Raw genomic sequence first — 25881 nt, forward strand, 5'->3', positions numbered from 1 at the left:
GATTCAGCTGACAATCTGAACCAGAGTAAAACTTTTGGGCTTAAATAAAGAGTGCATCAAGGTAAACTTCTCTGCATCCGTTACATCGCATTACATTAACACATTAGTGGGAAACCAGAGGGAGAAAGGTGCTATAGTATCTTGTGCAAATGACTTTAATAATGAGAGATAGTCGTTAGACTATGCTAATTCCAGTGCTGAACTTCCAAGAACAGTGAGCTTATGGTTTTATGGTGATCAGTAATCAGTGACCTACGGCAAATTGTGTATTGAAAAAAACACAGACACTTGGTTTCTGACTAATGAGAGGTGCCTAAACATTAGAAAACGGGCATGAGACTATCTGAGGATTTTAACTGGCTGGACCAAACACTTAGAGATCCTATTTATGCCAAAATGTGGCTCTGGATAATGGGTGCTGGTAAATGAGTAGCGCTGGATGAGTTACATACAGGATTTTGAGGGCTGATTGAGGCTTAGAAGTGTTGGATATGTCACTGGCAGTCATTGTGCAGGAGTAACAAATGGTGCTGATCTCTTATTCAATGGGACAATCCCTATGGTTCCCTGAGGAGCCAGCAGACCAAGCAAAAATCTCCATTCAACCCATTTACTGCCATGAGCTTGAAAAAGAAACACGCAATATTGTTTGCATTCATCCAGCGACTGAAACGAACACCAGGGCATATGTATCAGCTGCCATAACAGAAAGCTCCTAAGGGCTCCTCAGTGTCTTTCCTCTGTTATGGGTTATGGTCTGGGCCTCTGACTCTTCCATTTGGCCTGGAAAATTCAGAACAGGGTCTTCCAGGCAGCTGAACCGGCATGTGTTGGCTGGGACCAGCAACAGGTCTGCCAAGCTCGTCGCGGCGTGTCTGCCCGTTTAGCTTTCCTTGTGGGCAATGCCTGCGACCCACGAACCCGCAGCTCAGCTCCACTGCTCCTCACCCGCACGATCTGAGCTGTGCCTCCTCTTGGGAACCCGCACTGGGCAGATCTCCCCTAGCAGAGGAGTTGCACCGAGAGGCATCGTGGCCCTTTCTCCATCATGTCACCAGACAAATTCCATCTCGTCTTGCATGCAGCTGTTCCTCTGGTCCCTTTCTCCTTACGTCATAGTACTCAGTGAGGTGATGTCTTGAGCGAGATCTATTTATGTAAACAGCGCATACACAGTCACAGCTTTCCAGCTTAGCCATCATAAAGCAATTCTCCTTTCTCAAGCTCATCCAATATCCATATTTGCTTATGGTAAAGCAAGGAAGTAAATACGGAGTGCGATTTAGTGGTGCTGTTAAAGAAATGCAAGCCACGATAAACCAGTATCAAAACATATCTCTTCCTATGAATCTGAGGTCTACACTACCCTTATCTCAGGCTGTAAAGAATCTGTATCTTAAAAGAAACAAAGTGTAGGAATAAAAAATGCAAAACTTGTTTTCAAGCCTATGTTGTTCATCAAAGAGACACAGCGAGGTGAAGGACAAGAAATAGGCAGATGAAAAAGAAAACAAAATACGAAACAGCAAATGCCTTTGCAGTTATTTCTGACTTTGGAAAGGAGATCATCTGCTATCATTGCTAACACAGTCAAGATGAATTCAAAATATTCTGGCACTTGTCTTCATTGTTTTGAAATCTTTAGATGACCCTGTGAGAGGCTGCTTCAATCAGAAAGACTATAATTCCCTTTTCTGTTGATACCTAATATACCTAACATTTTAGTAATATTACCTTGTCACATTTTAATCTGTCTGAGGGGTTTTGTTTGTTTTGGTTGATTTTTGCTTGCCTTCGAAACATATTCTAGCCTGGTCTGCAATTCTGTAGGGCTGCAGAGAGAAGTGAAATATTTGTCAATTGTCTAAATATTTGAAACTGCAATATATAAATTCTCACTTCTGCTCTTTGAGGTATTTTTTATAATGTAGTGCTGTTTGCTATTATTGTTGCTCTGATGACAGTGACACTAGAAGCTATTAGGGACATTCAGCAGTCATTATTCAAGAATGCTTTTACACTCAAATAAGAGAAGATTAAGATAAAGTGACTTGCCCAGATTAAAAAAAACAACTGGCAAAGTTAATATTAATGCTCTTTTTTTTTTTAAAGAAGTCAAAATAAATTCCTAATATGTTGTGTAATAGGCTAAGCAATGACGCTAAGTAATTTAAAAATATGCTGTACTTGAATCTTCCAAGATTTTATTCTGATAGAAAAACTTGGAAATATGTTACAGAAAAAAAACCCCACCAGCACAGATGTAGGAACTGTGACTTGCTACCAGTAAGATCTTAATCTGCGTATATGTAGAAAGAAGCTGAGTGAAGCCAAACCTCATTCAGTAGTCCCCTAGGGTGTTAGAATTTTTTAAGCTTTAAAACACTTGAGTAAAAACTGAGGACAAGTACCAGTGCTCAAGAATGGAAAGCACTACATATTTTTTTCATATATGAAGGGCAAAAAGTATTCTATGCTAATTTTATTTCACATAAAGGAGTCAATAAACAAATTATGCCTATGAAATCCCAAGGGCAGATATTCAGTTGCTGCATATTTACTTTACTCGAGTTAAATTATCTGATACTTCGGGAGGTTCTGACCCTCAAATGTTAAAATAGACACCAGTGTCACGGATTCATGAACAATAACTTGGTTTTAATTTGTATATGTGTTTGTATTCTTCATCTTTACTTGTTTCTCCATCCATCTACTGCTCTGTGATATGTGATATAGAAAGGCTGAAGATTTTTATATTGCTCCTACCTTTCACAAGCAATGTAGGTATTTCCTGTTCTTGCAGATAAAACATTTTAGTAGACAATTAGATCTGAATTTCAATGCTGGGTAGTTTTCCAGTCTTGTAAACCTATGTTTGAACTAAAAAGGTGCAATTAAAAACATACTCTGAGAGAAAAGTTGGAATCTTTCTAGTGTGGAGGTTTTCTTCTATGCATCATATAGGTCAAAATGAATTGAAACTCAGGTAGTACAGGGCATATTTCTGTGTATTTTTGTGTGTTTCTACACATCCATTTTCCTATTGTCAATTCTGTAAATTATCTAAGCTTTGGGCTCTAGGTGGTTCTTCCAGAGAGTAAAGACACTGTAAGACAAATTTTGGGGGCTTTGGGGGAAGGTATCCCTCATCTGAGAAACAATTCCATGAAGCTTCAGTGTAAAACTGTTGAGATCTGCCTTAGAATTCAAGCCATGACCCACTAGATCACTGGATGATGAAGGTAAATAAGTTACTTAGTGGTTAACACTGAAAACTTTGCAATTTTCCTAAGGGAAGATACTATTCTGTTTTTGTGATAGGGAAGAAGCCTGGAGAAAATCCATGGTAATATTAATGATTTTTAAATGTGCTTTGAGAGATATCACTAGTATAATATTGTATACCATCTGGATCCAGATTCTCTGGTTTAATATTGTGTACCATCTGGATCCAGATTCACTGCTTGAGAGAATGTTTATAGTTATGAACTGCATCTTCACTACAAGATTTGCACACTTTATTCCTTCACTTCCGTGGTGCTGTAAAATAATCAGCTTCCAATTGAAAAATACAGGTCATAGTTGAACCTGTACGAAGTCGATGCAAATTCTCAGTGAACTCTGGATCACATCCCCTGGCCAGACCTTAAACTGGGGTAAAGATGCTTTCAATCACTGATGACTCACAACGCTAAAGAGAGAGAGTTGTTTTTCCTTTTCTGCTGCGCGGCTCCGAATGCCATTGACAGCCAGCCCTGCAGAGAGATGGAAACAGAATGCAATCAGACTTCCAAATCTTCCCTTAATGCAGTGTCTTTCTTTGGAGCTTTTCCCTGTAGGGTACCTCTCAGATGGGGATAAGTAATGCTGTTAGTACATAATCCAATCACTGATGCAGATTGCTCCTAGACAACCCTGAGCAGCAGATTTGTGTTGTTTGGTCTTTTTTTAACTTTATAAAGAAAGTAGCTTTTTCTGCAGTAAAAAGAAAAAAAAAAAAAAAAGAGAGAGATGTTGCTTAGAAGTTATTAACAGTATAAATAAGCTTTGTCGTATAATGTCTGCACATGATAAAATTGGAAGCTGAGCTCACTGCAAAATATCAGAAACCAAAGTCAAAAAATGAAACGTTTTACTGTTCAGAGCAGGATGCTGGTTCAGTGCTCTCCTCTCCCTGTTACATTGTACACTCATCCAGGGATGTATTTGTCTCCTTCTTATCCTCAGGTTGGACCTGTTTCTTGGATTGCCGAGGTAGAGGTCTTAGTCTAGAACTTTTGCTTCCATTGCCATGCTCTCTCCCTTTTGTCTCCACATTGCGCTTACGGCGTTATTGGTTCTGTGGTCTACAGATTCAGTTACTGGACTGGGACTTTCTAGATGTGGTGTCTGTTTTCAGCCTCATCTCTAACCTCTTATTCAAATCCACATCATCTTCTCTGCTTCCATCTCCCCCTCATCATGTCTTTGGTTCTTCTGTTTTGACTGCAGACTTTTTGGTCATGGGATTTTAATTTCTTTTTGAATATAAATATATATATATTTGAATATAAATATATATATATTTATGTACAGGTAAACAAGTGAAGAACACCGTGTCTAGCTCTCCAGGCTATCAGAAACATCTCCCTTTACTGTTAAAACTCTATGCTTATACACTGGATCCTTCTTATAAATAGAAACAAGGAGACCATCAGAAAACACACATTGTTGTTCCATAAGAACTGACTCACTCAGATATTATGATAAAAGCATGGTTTCCTCAAAATCTCTCAGAATTCGTTGAAAATAGTGCGTTATTACTTCCCAGTTCCATGGAGCTGGTTTCTTTAAAAATGAGAGTTTGGCATCTGCTAATGATTCTAACAAAATGAAATCTGCAGGTGTAATGTAATTCTCAGACAGATGTCTAAAGTGGAAAATACATTGAGGAAACATGGAAATAACATCTCTTGAATAATTTTAAGTAACGTAAAATGTTTTATATGGCTGTAATCTTTCCATCTAAATTTCTGTTCTTGAGCATTTACCACATGAAGTTCCTTCTCAATGATACCACAAGAAGCCAGATTCAGATCTACGCCAAGGCCATCTTCTGCCTTCTGTAGCCCTTAGTGGATTGTGAGCAAATTAATAATGTTAAAAATTATGGTGTAAGCACGTGAAAGGCTTATTTCAGCAATGGTAAAAACATAAAAAGAAATATGAAGATGTATTCACGAAAGATTACAAGTCCTCTTTGTGTTATTGTTAGTTATTATAACATTATTGGTCTGCTTAAACAAATGCAGGGATTCCTTTAGCTGGGGTAGTTGCTATGAAACAGGAAGTGGGAAAGCTTACTAATTTTGAAGAGTATATAACTTAAAAGAACAAGTGGAAGGCTTGAAAAGAAAACCAGCAGAGTGAAATGAAAGGAATTTCTTTAGTGCTGCAGAAGAAGAGGTAGCACTAACCCCAGTGATTTCTGAGCCAGGAGTAGCCTCTGACTACTACGCCAGGTGTTTGTCTTTGCCTGGTAGATCATCAGTTGCTTTTAGTGCTAGGGAGAGGTCCAGTTTTCTAGGGATGGAGTCTGCCATATCTTACACTAGAGCCAATCAACTCTCTTTCCAATTAAGAGTATTGGTTCACAGGTGGTTGAGCAAAGGAAGGGCACCTCCCTACTTTTTCTTCCCTTGCAGATCGCAATGTAATACAGTTAGGAAAACCCACTTCTGACTGATTTCATTAGGCAAGAGTAAACCAGATTAAAAAAAAAAACAAAAAAAAACCCCAAACAATAGAAAACAAAGTGTGCAGTCTGTATTCCAAGACAGAAATTGCCACTATCTCATGTAGGACAGAGCTACTTACAGATTTCTCATGGAGTCGATGCTTAATGGAGGTGAAGAGGTCAGTGGAGGCTGGCTGTTTCTCCTCTTTTTCTTTTTACAGAAACACAGCAAGGATCTCATTTTCTGCTGCTAGCATTGGCTGAAGGGAGCAGGGAATGTCAAAATCTATGGATTTCTTAGCAGGTTTGTTAAAGTTCTTGATTCCCTTGATTTATCCTTTCGTAGCTATCATGAAAAGTAAAAGTACTGGCAATTAGAGTTAATGAGCATTTCATTGCTTGTGACAGTTTGTTTCAATTAGCATTGTTGCTGTTTTCCTCTTTAAGTGGGGAAAATATTCCGGAAAGCTTCTGTGGTAACACATGGAGCCAAGCTTGAGTTCTCCAGAGCTGGCTGAGAACAGCAGACACAACTTGACCTTTACAAGTAGGGAATATATTATTCTTAAAGGAGCCTTCATCTCTCTGTTGGCTCTGCTGCATACATTTATACATTTCTTGAGAAGATTTTTGCCACCAAAGATTTCTCTACAGGTGGACCTTGCAGAGGCAAAATGCCACATTCATTTCTACAGTCTTTCTCAAATGGGTCTTTCTGATACACAAAGGTTACAGAACTAATCAACTAACCTTCACTCCCTCCCTTCCTCTCCCCCTCTTTCCTTCTGCCCGTCTCTCTCACAACCTTTTCTCTTTCTCTTCCTCTTACTTCGTCTTTTCCTTCCTTTACTCCATTCATTCATCTGCGTATGCATTTGTCCTTCCATCCTTTCTGCGTTCCTCTGTACATATTGGGAATAAGGAAACATGGTGATAAACTTATTTATCAACTCAAGTGATAAATAAGTGAAAAGGTGATGTAACAAACCTGATTCTCCGAGAGCTGATGAAATATGTTGCATGACTGTTGATAACTGACAATTGCTCGTGTTAGTTTAATAATACTAGTTTCAGAAAAGTCCTTCTCCTTCCAAGAGATTAATCAATGAATCTGAGCATGAAAATCGACATATAAGTGCAATCAACCTGTTCCTACAGTTACAGATCTGTAAGGAATTTGATACTGCACACAATAATTCCAGCTGAGGCTGAGTTATATGCAACGTTTGACAGCTGAAAGACTGGACCTCCAAAATAAAGTTCTAGTCCTGTATGTCACTGCACCTATTCCCCTACGTATTTTTAAATCTTTGTTTTCATGGTCTCTGCTCATTGTTCTGATTAAATAATGTTTTTTCATGCTTCTTTATTAAAACAGATGGTAGATTTCTCAGCACAGCAATATTCAGTGCCTTTAGAATCCGAGACTGACTGAGGTCAACAGAACCTTTGTGGGACTTTTAATGTCCATTTAACAGAAGAATAATCTGTACCATGCAATGCTAATGCTAATGCTATAATAACAATAATAATAATAAAGTAATATAATAATGATAATAATAATGATAATGATGATAATGGTGGTAATAATAATAATAATAATAATAATAATAATAGTAATAATAATAATAATAATATCTTTTTTATTTGCATGTCATCAGACCTGCCTAGTTATACTACAGGTAAGAATTTTGACAAAGAGTACAGCAAAGCATAAAATGTTCTAATGAACTTTGTCCTCTCCCAAATACCCGAAGATATCTTACCATGTTTCTTTTAACTTCTCTAACAAAAACACTGTTTAGTTCACTCAAAATTCTTCTTCTCAAGCTAGTAATTAATATTATTGTCGACTTTCATTAGAAGAGCTTTCATTCTGCCTTCTGAAATCAGAAAATCCTCATTTACCCACTTATTTATATCACTGATATTTTTGTTACCAGTGCACTCTTGACTGGAATAATTTCATTAGCACTTCTTGAACTCAAGTTAGAATTACACAAACAAATATGACAGATTAGTTTTATAAAGTTATCACAGCAGTTTACTTTATCCAAAATAGAACACATCTTTATTTAAGTGCATTAACCCATAATATTCCAATATCCTCGATAGTCAGCCATCCTGAAAACCCCATTTCAAAAGGGTTATATAATGATTTAGGAATAGGTAAAGGGGATGCCTGCAAGGACAACTGTAGGTACAAATTCCGTGTAGAGAAAAAAGAGAGGACTGAAAAGGATAGTAGAATCTATAAGATCAAGAACACGGTTGATAATTGAATGCAATGCACATCTAGACTGTGATTATGTTTACCACAGGATATTCTGGGAGTCAAACGTATAAATGCGTTTTGAACAGGATCCAGAGCTCTAAGGTGAACCTACATAAACGTTTTGCTTACTAAGGAGCATACTTAAAACACCAAGGCTGTTTATAATCTCGTGTTTGAACAAGAACTGGAGTAGGTAGCTTCCGTTAAACTTAAAGTGACTACAAAATTGACCACATGACAAAGAGTTGAAAAGTAATTCAAAGGCTTATCTTCACCTTTTTGTTTTGGCCTGGCAGAGAAATTCCTTGCTTCCAAAGTGATTAATTAGCAGCTTGATTTTCTGTTACCCCAAAGTCTCCAGTGACTTTCAGGGATCTTTTTCTGAATGTGTCTGTTCCTGCTTCTCTCGGATGGTTTTTTGACACTTTGACAATCTACTGACTTCCATCTCTTTCCTGAATCTTGATGTTCCTTTGCTTGACAAACCTTGGACTTTAGCTCTCTTTGGCTTCTTGGAGGCTCTGTTCTTCTCCAAGGGCACACATACGGGCATCCCCTCTGGCCCAGACATTTCTTTTTTTAAAAAAAGAAAATGTTATCTTAGTAAAGAACTGCCAAGGGACATATAACATGGGTGTTGTTTCAGATTTCATAAGAACATTCAATTTACTTATTTTTTGTCTCGTGTTTTTAGTGATATACACTACATTTACACCTAATTATGGAAAACTCCATGGGAATCAACACAGTAATCTCTGCGGAAACAGTCCAAAAGACTACAGGAACAGCTCTGTTCTTTAGTTATGTATGTATTTGGAAAGGCTTACTGACTCTTTTTTTCTCCTGGCAGAGAAAGCAAATTGATCATCTTGCTCAATTTTTGGTTAGCTTATTGTGAACATCTCTGGGTCCTTATCATGAATATGGCTATTTTCTTTTCGGCATTTACAGCACAACATAAAGGTAAAAAATGGATCAATGCATCTCACACATATTTCTAAACTAGCAAGTAGTGTAGAAGGCTACTAAAATAGGAGATGAAGTTTCTTAGGCTTTGTCAGTTAGGCAGGATGGATAGAAGGCTGTGGGAGATTTACCTTAAACTGACTGGAGGCTTTTGTATCTTCTTTTTAAAACTGTGTCCCTCAAGCAAGCCTGAAGCTGTTTGCTGGAATCCAGCAACTGTTAAGCAGACTTCAGGGCTCAGCTCACAAATTCCTACAGGGTTTTCACAGTCCAGTTTTGTAGATGTAATTAATCAGCTCCTGTTCTCACCAAGTAAAGTCTCTGCGTAACTGACTGTGAAGTATTACTGCGAAGTCTATGAAAGGAATAATCTCCTAAAACCTTGTCTATGACTTTGTTAGATGCTCCCTGGCTTTGCTTGTTTAGATTTCTCCTGTATGCGCTTCTTTCTTCCTGGCTGCACCACATCAAGTGTGAAACTGTGTCTGAGTGTCCAGATGTTCACATGTATGAATGCAACCAAATTAAATTGTAGGCTCACCTGAGTGTGTATGCACTGGAAAGGCCATCCGAAGAAGAATTTAGAGAACCCCAGAGGAATAGTTTATATTGCAGTAGTCAATGATGATAAATCCAGGTAAATCTTGTTTTAAGACCAGAGTTAATTCAAAGGGCAAAAGGATTGGCAAAAAATGGAAAAAAAACCCATAAGTAAATTTTCAATTATTTAGCTTTGTCTTATGACTGGGTTGTATGGGTCAAACAATATCAGAGACCGACACCCAAAAACTATCTGCACCTATAATGAGGCTAATCAGGGATACAATTAATTTAAATGAGCCTTTCATATTTTTTCCTGGTATTTGTTATACCATTTTTCCTCATATCCTATAACATTTTTCCATTTTCTCAATGGAAAAGGAATCTATTTTTTTAGCTTTGAGATGGTACAGCTCTGAATAGTACAGCTGAGCCCTGATTAAATTATCTATGATAATTGTGAAAACAGAATTTCCCTTTGCCAAGATACTTCTGTTTTCAAAAATGTTTCATACTAAATGGAAACAAAATGTTGATGTTTCCTGGAGAACAGACATTCACAACAATTCACATTAAGAAACACTGTCTAGCCTTTCTCATAATAACTCAACTTGTTTTTTAATTTGTCTGGGTGATCTCAAACAGCAGACAAATCACCCATTCTTCTACATGATCAAGTACAGAGCTGTAATGACTAATTAATATAAATATAATCAGAATGTCAAAATACAATGAAATAGACTTATGTTCCAAAGTATAATATTTTCAGGTGCAGACCTTGAAACTTATGGCCAGGAATATTTTTATCTAGATCAAAAAGTAGTAGCTCATTGAAGTAACATTCCCAACCATTTCTTCAGAAAAATGGTCTTGTAGTGAAGTAATTTTTCCTTTAAAAATGTAATGAAAGTGTACTATTTCATTAAAGATATTTTAGTTTTAACTAAATATCCTTTGAAAAACTGTCGGAGTTCTGGAAATTTAGAAAGAAAAAAAACCTACTTTGATGTTGCAGAATTAATGGGCTGAGCTACAGCTTTAAGATGTACAAAATCCTCTTTAGCAGGTCAAGCATCAATGAAAAATTGGACCAGGCACTTTTAACGTTGCTGGTCCCAGAAGAAGTTGCCATTCACTTGTTTTCCCCAACACTGCAATACCTGCGCCTAATCAAAACTTCTGGGTTTAATTAAAAATGCCGGTTGTTCACCCATTGTCTGTAGATTAGTAGTACTAACAGAGAGACTCAGAACTTTCATTAGGCACCTTTTACTTTTCCACTGAAATGCTGCTATCATTCTGCTGTATATTTAGAAAATCTATAGGTTTTATCTGCACCCGTATATCTCTGAAGAGAATTTAAAAAATTCTACAAGTAGATGTCATGAGATTCTTTCCAAGTATTTAGACACATAGCATATGCTTAAATTGAAGTTAGCTAATCCATTCATTCTAATCCACATTCTAATATTCTCTTCATGTCCAGATAGAATCTTTACCGCCAGTCTACCTATTAGGTTTAAACAAAACCAAATTATTTCCTTTTACTTTTTCACAAAATTTAAACTATTTGAAATTTGTTCTCATGTCTTCAGTCTTTTTTTCCTTTGTCCTTAACAAAACCGATTATTCAAGTTTTTCCTCCTAGTAATATTTACTACCTCTCTGACCAGTCACCATTACCGCTTTCCTTAGGACTGTTCCAACTTTTCCATTTTTCAGAAATCCAGGAAACTCTGTGAGGCTTTGTTGTTGGGGCTTATTGTGATGGAGTGCATTGGAAGGATGACTCTATGCTTTTATTCAAACATCAAGTCTGCTGCTTGAATGGAGAGGCAGACATATGTTTTTTAGCGTTATCAATTGATTTCTCTCAAGTCCTGAAAGTAATTGCCCTAAATACACCCGCAGCATTCATCCTAAAAATAACCAAATGCCATATAAAAGATGTTGATGTTTCCCTGACAAGTGTGATTCATGAGGTGCAGCAGTGAGATGGCTGGAAATTTTCCCAGCCAAAGTGATTACTGTGACAACCTCACTATATGGGATGAACTGACTGAACAGCTGGTTTTACATTTACTCTTTATATATGCACAGCTGGCAAGTACCGTCTTTTGGATAGACAGATGGATGTCTGTTTGTTTGGGGGGGAGAAAACATATTTATCATGCATCCGCTGTCATCTCCTGAGACTATGCGTTGCAATAAATATTAAACATAAAGCTTCAAATTATCAGAGAGAAAGGAATTTTAAGCCTCTGTGTGTGGTGCAGTCAGTATTACAGCTTGAAACGCTACTGCTGCAGTTCTGAGAGACTTGCACAAACTTTATTAATAGGGACAGACTGATATTACTAACAGTAAGGGAAGTGATATCATAAAATCACCATATCCTTAAGCACCTCATCTACTTGTGTTTTACATGCCTCTAGGGATGGTGACTCCATCACCTCCCTGGGCACCCGTTCCAGTGCCTGATGACCCTTTAGGTGAAAAATTTGTTCCTAATGTCCCATCTGAACCTCCCCTGAGGCAGCTTGAGGCCATTCCTCCTTGTCCTATCACCTGTCTTTTGGGAGAAGAGACCAACACCCACCTCTCCACAACCTCCTTTCAGGTAGTTGTAGAGAGTAATAAGGTCTCCCCTCAGCCTCCTCTTCTCCAGGCTAAACAACCCCAGCTCTCTCAGCTGCTCCTCGTCAGACTTGTTCTCCAGCCCCTCACCAGCTTCATTGCTCTTCTCTGGACATGCTCCAGAGCCTCAACATCCTTCTTGTGGTGAGGGGCCCAGAACTGAACACAGTATTCGAGGTGCGGTCTCACCAGTGCCGAGTACAGAGGGAGAATAACCTCCCTGGACCTGCTGGTCACACTGTTTCTGATCCAAGCCAAGATGCCATTGGTCTTCTTGGCCCCCCTGGGCACACTGCTGGCTTCTATTTTGGCATGAGTACAAAAAGATGGGGAGGAAAGTAGGATATGATCTGTCAAGACTTTGAGCTGGTTTTGTGGAGTCACCTGGATGCACACGCACCCGTGATGCCACTGTGTGTGCCTCTCACAGCAGTTACACTGTGGTTCATGGAAGGTAAATACTCCATAGAGTCATAGAATAGTTAGGGTTAGAAGGGACCTTAAAGATCATCCTCCATCACAGCGGGAAGCTACCGCGCTAGGTGTTTTACCTAATGTGACTGCGAAAACACAATTGAAGCGATCTACTTTACAAGACTGACCACAGTCCCAGTATAAATTATTCTCATAGTGCAATGTTTTCTCTCAAACTATGAGCAATTTGAGGTGCTCTCTGTGGTAACTGATGATTGCCATTTTTAAGGCCATTTTCATAAGTTTAGCAGTAAAATAACATGAAACCTGCCTGTACGCAAACCCACAGTTCCACAGGTCTTCCAGAAATACAGCACTTCTGAAAGCAGATGGTAAAACCTATGTGTTCTCTCAACAGAGCAAAAATGCCTTCATGGTTCATTCTCATTTTATTTAATGCACATGGTGAAAACTTGCGAGGTCATGGGGATTTATGCTAGCAGATTTGGCGGCCTTTTAATATTTACCTAGGCTGTAAAATGTAATTTGAATTTTGGAAGTATTTGTCATTGTATCTAAGATGGATAAAGGTATGTTTATTATAGCTGTATTTGCTATGTGTGATTTACATTGTTATATGTTGACTTTTCATTTCCTCAAATGTCACAGTTGCATTTTTGTCTTTCTAACTTCCTCAAAGTATTGAAAGTTAAATATTTTTTTCACACTGATGGCAATCAAATCTTGTTACAAAATCTTAGGGTCAGACTGCTGTACCTACCGAGTGATGACTTATTTTTTCAAAATATTACACCATGCCTTCTGTTATCAATGTAGTATGATTCAGCACACCCCGAAGTCTCATTTGTAGTCTGTGCTCAAGATCTGTGTTTATACCTCACTAAATTAGCAGCCTGGAGAGTGGACATAAGCAGAATATCTTCTTATTTCTTCTTTTCCTTCCCCTTATTTTCAGTTTGTATTCTCTTCGGCATCTCTGTTGCATACTCTGAAGTTTGCATCTGCAAATCTTGAGCAATAGTGTGAAAGAAGACTTCACGGTTCTCTTAAAAGATGGTTTTAAACACAACCAAGGAGTTTATTCTTTTCCCAGAGTATAATTATCATTCTCAATTATTTTATTCCCCTTTCTCTAATCTAGTTGTATAGAAGGTATCTGGTTTATTCAATTCTGAGACATTCATTTTTAGATTTTAAGTTATTTGTGGAGCATTTCCTTCTTGTTTGTATGTTTGTTTAATATACATTAATAGACCATGCGAGGTACTTACATAAATTTAGGCACGATTTAGTTTGAATATGTCACGTTAATTAATTATCCAAATCACTCATTTCTCAGTCCTTACCACTATTAAAAATTCTTGCCCTCTTTTCATCAGCTCGAAGCTTTATCAGCAACAGTTTTTTTATTGCATTTCAAATCACAGATGAAAGTATGGAATGGTCACAACCTTTCATCAAATCAGATCCAGTGAAACTCACACCTGGTTTGTGCAGGGAGTCACAGCCCCGGCACATAATCTTTGCCAAGGAATATCAAACACTAGACAGAGCAAATGTACCATTTCCCACATCTCTGCCTTCTCATCTACAGCCTGTGAAACTTTTGTCTGACGCCGGGACAACTTTGTGTACAGTACTGTACCTTATTTCTGAATCTTTAAATGCTGAGAATTTTTCTTAATAGGTATATGCACGAGGAGCTCAGACTCTTTGGACTGTTGAAGCCGCTGCTGAAATAGTAACAGCAATTAAGCAGTTGACCATGTAGCAAAGAAAGAGCATCTAAAGTATTGGCAGGGAATCTGCCCTCCCATTAGCTGTCACTTAGAATGTACAAAGATTAGATTCCATAATTCACCACTTAAGTAAAAAAAGGCATATTTTCAAAATTACTGAAGACCGAGAGTTTCTACAACATTCAAAGCCATCTCTGACTTTTCACTGCTTCTGATAATGAGACCTTTTTATGTAGCTGCTTAAGTACAAACTTAGATGCTTCTAAGGTGTTAAAATTTTGGCTGGAATTGAGACAAAATCAATCAAAACCTCATAAAAACAAAGGGGGCATGAAAACAACCCAGATTTTTACAGTACAATGGGCTGAGTGTTTTGAGGAGTAAGAACTGCTCTTACGTTCCTCGTCATTTGCACATGTGGTCTACTCCCCCCAACAAGCAGCCAAAATATCTGGGATCTAAGGAGCATCTTGGCATAACATGAACATTAATAGGTTTTGTTGGTGACAGAAAGGAAAAAAGGAATATCTTTACTTGCAGTTTTGCTGCTTTGCAATCTCCAGTGTGGCTAAAGGTAACATTTGAGAATCATCTATCCTGGAAAAAAAAAACCCATAACACCGGAGGCATCTAATGGCAAGGTTGGGAAGTCAAATGACAGATGCTTGAGAAGACAAACAGCAAGGGAGCTTGAGAGTTCAGACAACAGATGCACAGCAAGGCAAAAGGGCTCATCTGAGAGAACACCTGCCATTTTTCATGCACCTGTTTAATTTTTGAACTATAATATTTGTGTCTGCGAGGGGATGTGAGGAAGCAAAACCGAAGCCACAAACCCAAGGGAGTGAGGTCTTAGTTTTTTTGGTTTTTTTTTTTTATTTGGGACTACCTGCGTAGTTGCCCTTATGAAATGTCCTGAGTGTAATCAAATGAAGCAGCTGTTTGCACTGCTGGATCTATTCAGACTGGGAGAAAAAAGGGGAAACACTTTTAATGTGAATATCAGCCTTAGCTCTCTACGCTTGCTGCAATGATTCTGTTATTTAGCCACTTAGGGTGGCAATTGGTGCAGAAAATCTCCACAGTAAACAAGGCTTTAATTAATAATCAGTTATTTTCCGCAATAAGTAATTGGGAAAAAAGCTCAGTTGAATGTTTAGACTTGAATATATTCTTGTGTTCTGATAAAGAAAGTGTTTTATTCAACTGTTTTATTAATACTTCCTGTATATCTTTATGTCAAATTTTATGCTATGTTTCTCATAGCTTTGATAAAGAGAAGGAATAGAAATGTGAAGTGGTACTAATCATTAGGATGTGTTGGCTTATTGGAAAATCCAGTGACTGAAAATTTTAATGACTTTTCACACTAAATATAAATAATCCCTAAAGGGAAATTGGCATTGCTATGAACGCTTGCTTCACAAGCCCATAAAAAATGGAAGAATGTATCTAGCATATTACATGAAATTCTTTTATTCCTCAAAGCCTTGGGCATTGAGGCATAACATTCTAATATAGAAAATACATGTCTGTATAAACTCAAAAACACACATAAAAATGTCTCAGAGTTCATAGTATAAAGTCAAAGAGTTTATTCCATAGCTGGATTGTTTTTTTTTTCTGCACTACCAATACAAACAGTGATAAACAATTACGGCTCCTTGTGATGAAAACAATCTGTTATACATAGGTTAATGTGGGTGATACGTGATTCAATGGATAAATTAGACATTGAGAAAACTTGGTTGTTCCAAATTTGACTTAAAGATAGAGTTACAATCTTTTCTTTGTTTACCTGCAGCACTGGTTACTAGTTTTTCTCTCTTCCTGGGCCTGATCCTCTGCTAAGTGAATTTAATGAAAATAACTCTGCTTCATGCAAGGGAGTACTGGATGTTACTATACATTTCCCATCTGTACTTTTCTTCTTGTTTGCTTTGCCTCTAGGAGGTAAAAATTTGTTTGACATTCTTACACTTCTTTATAGTCTTCTACTTCTTCAGGATTGTTTCTACTACACTTGATGAATAAACTCTCTGAGAAGTGTAACCAAATGTCTAATTAATCATAAAAAGACATGAAAATGCATGAAAATGTATTAATCTCTACTCAAACATATGCTAAAAATTCTTTTCTCTACATATCATCTCTTTGCCAGAGTTGTTTTTTTGTTGTGTTGTTGTTGGTTGCTTTGTTGTTTGGGCTTTTTTTAATGCTAATTCTGTTGTGTTTAAAGCTCTATGTATCTATAGAATTTAGTATTTTTTACCCAGTGATGCCTATTTCTATTTCCTCCTTCACTTTTGTTATCATTTTATGTGATACAATAAGTGTTGTAGCAAAAGAGAGCAGATCAAGTTCTCAGATCAATGTTTTTTTACATATTTATTTCAATTATATTTTATATAACATGTATAAAGCAAATATTTTTTGTCACACAGTTATGGGAACTATCTAAAAAATATAGCAAAACATGATATCCCTTCTGTTCTTGAGTGGGTTGAAATTTCTAGCAAGTGACAACTCCACCCTTCTTTGTTAAAGCTAAATAATGTAGAATGCAGAGTTCTTCCCCATCTCGTCAATTCTCTGTTCACTAAATAACCTTCGTGACAGCTACTTGAAGAAACTGTCTAAACTTTCTTATGCCTTTTTTAAATATACAATAATAGATTTTAAATTACTTTCAGATGATAAACAAGGTTTGAATGGAGATGTTTCTTTTTCTTACGCCCACTCTCACACACTTTGTTTTTCTGCAAAGAGCTGTATATTTTCAATTCCTCTTCTGTGGTGTCTAATTATTCTAGAAGTTCTTTAAAAACATTTTTTTTTTTCATTACACATATTTGTTTTATCCTAAAACATACAACTGTCTAAAGCATTCTGGAATTCTAATAGAATTTGTAGACTACGGGTTGCAGGATTCGTTTTGTGTAACTCGGAGTTCTCAAATGTTGAAAGGCAACTGGCTTGGATAGAAAGTGTGCATGGGTTGCAAACAACGGTTTGCAGATATTCTTAAACAATGACTTTATTCGTACATCTGATTGCCATTCCAGTACTATTTCTGTGGAGGTAAAGTATACTTTCTATCACAAGCTGACAATACATCACAGTTCATCAGCTTGACGGCTGCATGTATAAATAATACCGACAGTCACGTGCGTTGTGCGAAGTAATTTAAACTGTAAAAGTCCTAAAAATGTGTCTGTCAGGGAGGGGTTGACTGGAAGGACAAATCATAGGTTTCCTCTGATGCAGATATTAGGGAGTGGAGGAAAGGTAGAGGAACTATAGCAATGCTCTAATTAAAAGTGAAGCTATCTTCCAAGCTAATCCATTACTGTCATCCTCAGTGTGTTGCCATATTAAATAGGTACAGGTGGCTGAGGGATGCCTTCCCATCGTGTCAGGAGGGTCAAGATGGTTGAACCATCACCTTTTACCTATTTTTTTCTGTTTAAAATGGAAGCTTGGAAAGTCTAGACATTATTTTCAGTCCTGATTTTTTTGAGATTTAAAATATATCCCCATTTCTTTGAGAGAGAAAACAAATTTATGTGTGCAAGTTGCCTATGGCTGGTTTTATGGGAACTTGAACCACAAACCTCTCGCTTTCTAAGCTTCCCCTAAGAGGAGAGCTTAGGTGTAGCACGATCTGTCTCTAGTCCCAGACTTGGTTTCTGACTAAAGGATTAGGTTGTATGTGTACACGTTTTAGCCACTAGTCAGAATGAGCATCACCTATGAGAGCCTCTTCAGAGAGTGTTAATAGTTAATATTAACAGGGTTAATAGTTGCTGCCAGTGAGCCCAAGCGGACTGCCACCAAAGCAGTTTGGACAGTTTGGCAATGCACGCCAGATAGACAGTTTTACAATGCAATGTAGGTAATTTATTTAAAGCGACAGATAAAACAAATTCCGGATTACCATTGAGAAATTAATTTGCTGCGTTACTGCCTTAGCTCTATATTATTATAATCAGTTAACAATGATCATATATATATATATATATATATGAAGCAACAATTGAAACTTGAGTTAGCAGTTATTTTCCTGACTAAGCATCCGATAAAGTCAGAGATGCACAATTCTTACCTGAAAGGTGTTCCTTTACCAGAAGGAGTAGGGGAACAGGAAAGAGAGGTCCAAGCCTGTTCATACATCTGTCAGGCAGGGTGATCATTTTTTCTCCCCCAAAGAGGACACTCCTGTGATGCTCCTTATTCTTTCTCTTTTTTTTTCATTCTCTGCCACCCTTTTCAGTAATAAATCTGTCTGTATTTCCACTAACCAGCTCTTATGAGGCTGCTTCCCCTCTTCCATCATTTTTCTCTGAAAGGATTAATATCATGCTTGTAAATCATGGCTTGCTTTTAAATCCAGCTTGTTCATTATGCTTGTATGTTGTAACAACTGCATCACCTTTTACCTATTTTTTTTCTATTTAAAATGGAAGCTTGGGAAGTCTAGACATTATTTTCAGTCCTGATTTTTGGAGATTTAAAATATATCCCCATTTTTTTGGGGAGAGAAAACAAATTTATGTGTGAAAGTTGCCTATGGCTGGTTTGTGGGAACTTTTGCTTTGTTCTTTTGGGAATAAAAAGTGAAAACGAACGGAGAGATCCCCAAATAGTTGTGGTATCTAAGGAACTTCATGGAAATGCAGGAGACCCATATAAGTTCCATTAGCAGTAAGCTGTTGGCGGTCCGCAGTACTATTCTCTGGAATTATCCAAATCTCTATCATTAATTAAAGATTCATTAGACCATGAAATCACCTCATATCCCAATGGAATAGGTAAGTTACCTAGAATGGCAGAGATTGGAGAAAGTTTCCATCCTAAAGAAAAAGATTTCCACGCTTGATTAACATTACAACTAGAGTACTTGCTATTCTGAGAGGAGTAGCTGTCTTTTTTTATGTTTTACCAGAAACTCTATCCTGGACCAGAAGATCAGTTTCAATTAATCAACATTTTCCAATGAAAAATCCCCCAAAGGACATTTAAAAACCACGATAAGCTTTTAGTATTAGTTATTGGCCTGTCCTAATAATTTTCAGAAGTGTTATACAGAATATTTAATACAGATGAGAATAATTAACAGACGAAGTAATAGATGAAGTTCATGCAGGCTATTGATACGATGTGAATTCAGTAGAAGTTGTATCCAAGCTCAAAATTTAACACTGCTGTTAGAATTAATTTCTTGCCTTTTAGAGTCTTTTATACACTCATTTTTGGATGTATGAAAATTGCCCTTTGGAAGTGCCAGTCTCTCGCCAGTGTCAGGAGAGGAGCCTTAGATAACTAGCCTAGATAAGGCATGTAACTTTTAGATTAATTCCACTCTACATAATTAGCTGAGAAATGCTTAAAGAGACTCGAAAAGTAAGAATCTTGCAAAGTAAGGCCTGTGAAATGGGAACTTCATTTAAAAAAGCGCAGGTGAGGGAGCATAAAATGTCCTTGTGAAGAGTTCTTAAGGTTATATCTGAAAGATAGTTAAACTACAGTGAAATACGTGCCTGCTAGCTCATTACTCCTATATCTGTAGACACAGATTTTTTTTCTGAGCCATTTTCATCAAAAGAACGAAATAGACAACCTGTATAAATTCTCATCCGAAGAGAGCACAAATAGGGAAGTTTACAGCACACAAAATGAATGTGGTCAATAAGAAGAGGAACCTGCCTTTGCAATCAATAAGAGATCTTGAGGCTATCTGAAATCTAATAACTCCTACTGCATTGTCACAGACCAGAATAACACGGTCAGAGCTGGGCAGAGTGTGACTCCTTCCTTCAATGCAGGTCACGCTGATCATAATACTTTTATTATCCTGTTGCTGTGGATCATCTAAAATGATCAGTGTGACCATCTGTTTGGTTTCACCTCTGAAAGGTCCTTAGGGGAGGAAAAAAGTAGTTATCAAAGCTATCTCAAAGAAAATAGATTTTTTTTTTCAAATGGCTTAATCATCCTACTTGCTAGAAAACGCTTTTAACATATAAAAATGATCAGCCGTTTATCTTTTTTGTCAGCTAAGCGTATACTATTGAATACTATTATGTAAATATACATCACTGCAATACAACCGTTAAATGTAGGATGTGAAATAGAACAAGGAGCCCTCGAACGGGAAATAATTAACTTCTCAGCACTCTCAGCACCTTGTCCACTTAATATTTGCTGAAACTTTATATCTCTGTTATGAAAACTCTTCCCTCGTGACAAAAATACCAGGATGTACTTTATTACCGTGTCTATTTCCTCCTTCCACATGTGTAAAAATGTATGTATATATGTACACCTGTGTATACCCTGTGGTTAGAATGAGGTGGTATAAGTGCACTGACATCATGGCTGAGAAATGATGTAGTAAGAGTTGAGAAATGATGTAGTAAGAGTATGCCAGATACTCTTCCCACAGTTCTGATGCACCTAAACATCAGAGCTTCACTCATGTTGCAGTAGAACTCAGGAGGTGTCTAGTGCAACCTACTGCTTAAAGCAGGGTCAGCAGTAAAATTAGACCAATTAGACCAGGATCTGGTCTACCCTGCAAAGGTGGAGACTGCAACACACCTCTGGGCAACCTGTTCCAATGATGGACTGGTCTTCTGGGGAATTTTGGTATTTTTTTCTATCCAGCTGCACCTTTCACTTTTCTCAACTTACACCTCTTGTCCTCTCAGCACCATGTGAATTTTTAATGTTGTTTCTTAAATTCCTATTTGTAACCACTTCTATAGATGCACAGAATAATTTTGATGCCTAGGAACACACACATTTGCAGCTTATCTACTCATGTTCTTTGATGCTTTTTTTAAATTCTAATTTATTTTAAGTTTCTTTGTTAAGCTCTTTTAAAGAAGCACAAATAAATAATGTACCTATGAAAAATGAATCTTGCTGTTACCTAGAACTTTAATCACTCAGTACAGTAACTCAGTAAAAATATACACAGCTACCACCGACTGCTTGAAAATTGCTATCTCAAGAACACCTGGCAAGGGAGGATAAGGCTATATTGCACTGCCTCAAACTTAAGTGGTATTTTTCCTAGTGTAAACTTGCATTATGAAATTAATTGAGTTTTTCATACTAGCAAGAAGATACCACTACTTTAAGAATCTAGCCAACTGCCAGGTGCAGAAAACTTCCATTTCTAAGATGTTTCTGAAAAGAACTGGAATAAAAAGTACAACCACTCCTTGTTTCATCTTGGTCTAACTTAAATTTGGATAATTAGTTATTACAGTGATGGCAATCTTTATTTATATCACCGTAAATAATGGTAAAACCAAAACTCTACAGCTTTTTTTACCATATAAAACATTATCTTAAGGAATTAGTTTTATTTTTAGATGTGGAGGTACTTAGCCAAAAGAGACAGTCAGAGAAGTGGTCTGCAAAGTAATGCAACATAATTGAGAAAGGTCACCAGAAAACAGTGTGTTCTCCAGGAGCCTCAGCTTAAAAACTCAGAACTGCCCACATTTGAAAGTGGGGAATCTGTACATCTCTACATCAAAACCAGAAATGTGTGAGTACCTCGATGCACATGCCATGAGCCCACCATCACCAATCACGCTTCTGAGGTCTGTAGCATTGCCTTCCGATCAATGCGCAGATGTTATTTCAGACAGAAATATTTCATGCATATAGTGAGGATTTACACTGAACATCACACATTTCCTCTCTCCGTTCTGATGATCCTAGATCTTTTTTGGGGGATATTTTGCAAGCCCTGCAGGGATTAGCATTTCAGTTGAGAGGAAGCATGCACCAGTGAAGCAAGTACTTGCTCACCATGTTTTGCTTCCCATTGGGAAACAGTCTTGGAGTACCCAAAATAGATTTCTTTGCAATGAAACTAAACCAAAAGATGCACAGGTAGTGTTGTCCAATCACTAGTGGAAGATCACTGAGCCACAGTGGGCCACTTCTGGAGTGAACCCTCTAAAATGCCTGCAGTGAGGATGACAGGGCACAAACATCGCCACTTTCCTTCTGTAGATTCCTCATTGCTAATGTGAAGATACGTTAATTTAGCTGAAGGGTTTTTCATGTAGGCTTCTAGAAGAAAAAGAAAGGATTTTTATTTAATCAGCATTCGGCATCTTTTTTATCTCTCCTCACCTCCTCACACTCCTGGCACTGAATTTTGCAAATTTAGTCTAGTTCTACTTTGATGGGTTAACAGTTCTGGGTTAAACTATTTGATATTATAGACTGCTGAATTGTGTAGATGGTCCCTGGAACAGCTTGGGCTGGAGAACAAGTCATATGAGGAGCGGCTGAGAGAGCTGGGGTTGTTTAGCCTGGAGAAGAGGAGGCTGAGGGGAGACCTTATTTCTCTCTACAACTACCTGAAAGGAGGTTGTGGAGAGGAGGGAGCTGGGCTCTTCTCCCAAGTGACAGAGGACAGGACAAGAGGGAATGGCCTGAAGCTCCGCCAGGGGAGGTTCAGGTTGGATATCAGAAAAAAATTCTTCACAGTAAGAGTCATTGGGCACTGGAACAGCTGCCCAGGGAGGTGGTCGAGTCGCCTTCCCTGGAGGTGTTTAAGGAACGGGTGGATGAAGTGCTGAGGGACATGGTTTAGGGAGTGTTAGGAATGGTTGGACTCGATGATCCAATGGGTCCTTTCCAACCTTGTGATTCTGTGATTCTGTGATCTTTGCTTTAGGCCAGCTGGTGCTCCCCAAAATGATTCTCCAGCATGGTTGGTAAGGCAGACAGAGTGAGGGACCCATTCCAGAAGATCCCAGGGACAAAGGCACGAGGGTGCTTATGGGTGTTAAGTAGGCATGGTGAGATTATGCCACCCAGCCTCAAAACCAAGGAACTGGTCCTGCTCCTCTTGAGATTACTAGTATGGGTATAGCCTGGGGATAAAGAACAAATGAGGAGTAAAGAAGGAGGAGGCACAGTAAAAAAAATATTGGTTTGCTGAGGCACTGAATCACCTGCATGTATAAAACCTGACGTACTGCTGAGGATTTCTCTCCTGAACGCCTGTAGAGGAATTTTGGTGCGGGAGGGTTATCAGAGACCTTTACCCAGGCCTTGTTCTGCAACAGGCTAAATCGTTCCGCTCTCTCCACCATTAGAGTAAATGAATAAACCATCTCTGTTAGTCAAAGGATTTTCCCTGATATTCATTAGGTCTCTAAATTAATTAGAGAATGGACTGAAAAAAAATGTTCCTGGCTCTAAATGCTGTTCAGGAACTGCAAATAATCTAGCTACTATTGGAAATGCATCTTTTCTGAAGTGTCGTTAGAATAATTTAGTTGTAATCTTGTATAGAGGGCAAATTAGATTATTTATAGTGTCTTCAGCATCTGACAATATAAATTTGGAATTATTTTTTTTAGAGTTCAGCTTTCTCTTCTCAGATGCCACCAGTTCTGCGGCCTGGTGAAAAAAGAATAGGGAGGAAATGTCATCCTGTGGTGGAATGATCTTTAGACCACTTTTTTTTTTTAAAGAATCAACCCAGAGATGTAATCAATGTTTTCCCATCTACCCTTCTAGTCTTCAGCCCAATACAAAGAGGATTCTTACGTTGGTACTGACTTCTATCTTTTATGGCCCTGTGTCAGACACTAGTATCACACACTACTTGTTTTGACTATGATTCTATAAAGCTCATTTAAATAAATATACATTTATAATTGTTTCCAAAATGGAAAATGTAGAAGGAAAAGTCTAACTTAGTCTACCAATTACATTACACAGAACAGAAATCATAACAGGGGATTTTCAACTTTAAATCTATGAATTCACATTAGAGACGAGGTACAAAAATGGGAGATAGGTTCATGAACATTTCTAATTACTTTTTCCTGACAGATATATTTACCCATAAACTTAACTTCAAAGAAATGAAGTAGAGAGAAGCTGAAACCATAGTGTACCATTGTGGTTATCGGTGTTCAGTATTATCATATTTACTAGTTCTGTGTAATCTGACCAACCTTCTGTAAAAGGACAAGTTGATAAGTTGCCGCTGACATAAAATAATAATGTGACTTCCTTTAATAGCTTCATGTTGTAAAATCAAGATTTATCCAGGAAACTCAGTTTTTAACTCCTTCACTCCATTATTGAGAGGTTTAATCTTATTTCTGTGAAGAATTGTTTAGGTAAGCTAACTTTAGCTATACAAATATCACCTATAGCATCAGAGAGTAATTTATGTTGGAAGTGACGTAGGAGTCACCTAGTCCAAGCTCCTGCACAGAGCCCACACCAGACTGTGGAAATCTTTCATGAGTTGGTTCTCAACCAGTGCCAAGAATGAAGGTCCCCCAGCCTCTCTAGGCAACCTGTGCCATTATTTTACCATATTATAAAGGTATTTTTTCCACATATGTAATCAGAATTTCACATATTCTCACTTGTCTCTGTTGCCTCTCATCCTACTACTGTTAGCCTCTGAGAAGACTTCTTTTCTGTCTGCTTCTATTGGGTAGTTGTAAAGAGCACTAGCTGTCCCATGAACCTTCTCTTCTCCAGGCTGAACAGATTCACCTCTCTCAGCATCTTCTGGGATGCACCATGCTCAGGCCTTGGCCAGCTTGGTGGCCTCCACTGAACTCACTTCTGTATGTCAACATAAGGAATGAAGCACTTAAAAAGAATACAGTGCATTAAATTCTTGCGAGGTCATTCCCCCAACCTGTCTAAGTCCTTCTCACTGGCAGCCTCCACCACTTTGACTGCTCCCTCAGTTTGATAACATCTGTAAACTTGCTGAGAGTGCCTTCTGTCCCATCGTTCAGGTTGGTAATATAGATACCAAACAGTATTTGTCTCATCTAGTCTAAACAAAGTGTTTGGATTTTGTCAGTGTTTAAGGGAGAGAGCTGTCACTCCAGGAAGGTTATTCGTCATAGCCTCCATCTAAAAGCCCCATCAAAGAGTAGAGGCAGCTTAATTTCTTGAGCAGAGTGGCTGAGATTTTGTTTGTGTAGCGATAACTCCGCTTCAGTCTGGAGTGGATGTATATAAGGCCAGTGGAGTTAAATTGGATTCATGCTGCTTTAACTGACAGAGAAATCTTCCTTTGTTAACTCCTTCTCTGTGGGAAAATCCTTCAGGCTTTGCATGATCGATGGCCATTTTACTGGTAAAAAAAAACCTACAAAAATTAAACCAGTGGTTTACAGCTCTTAACTATTTTATCTTTGACCCACTCGAGGTGTAAACAGATCATTTGTAATGATTCACTCAGTTCATTAACGTGGTAGTTAGAATATAGTACATAGGGCATGCAAGTTTCCCTTTAATCAGGATGAGCAATTTATGTTCATGAGATTACAGCTGACTTTCAACCCTCCAGGAAAAAAACTTTCCACTGAGTAAATCTCCTTCTACATGAGCCAATCCATGTATTTGGACTGGAATTAGTGTCTGCTAGATATCAGTACAGAAAGACTATTTTAATCCATCCGTGACAGATGGCAGGCCAGTCATTGGTCCACCTTGCTGTCATGTCTCTACACTTTGTTTTTAATCTGGTCAACAGTGTTTGCCAGGATAGCTCC

General features: G+C 37.9%; 1 protein-coding gene across 3 annotated transcripts in view; it reads left to right on the forward strand.

Annotated features, from left to right (window-relative positions):
* TDRD15 (tudor domain containing 15) overlaps nucleotides 1–25881 on the forward strand; it is a 197414-nt gene that overhangs the window by 128644 nt on the left and 42889 nt on the right. Inside the window, exon 1 of one of the 3 annotated variants that reach the window (XR_008449279.1) lies at nucleotides 5844–6020. The exons of the other annotated variants lie outside the window; for them this stretch is intronic. The gene's annotated coding sequence lies outside the window, so the exon portion shown is untranslated. Of the gene's footprint in view, nucleotides 1–5843; nucleotides 6021–25881 lie in introns of those variants that run through there. 3 annotated transcript variants of the gene reach the window in all.

The sequence above is a fragment of the Cuculus canorus genome, chromosome 3 (assembly GCF_017976375.1).
Source record: "Cuculus canorus isolate bCucCan1 chromosome 3, bCucCan1.pri, whole genome shotgun sequence".
NCBI lineage: Eukaryota > Metazoa > Chordata > Aves > Cuculiformes > Cuculidae > Cuculus > Cuculus canorus.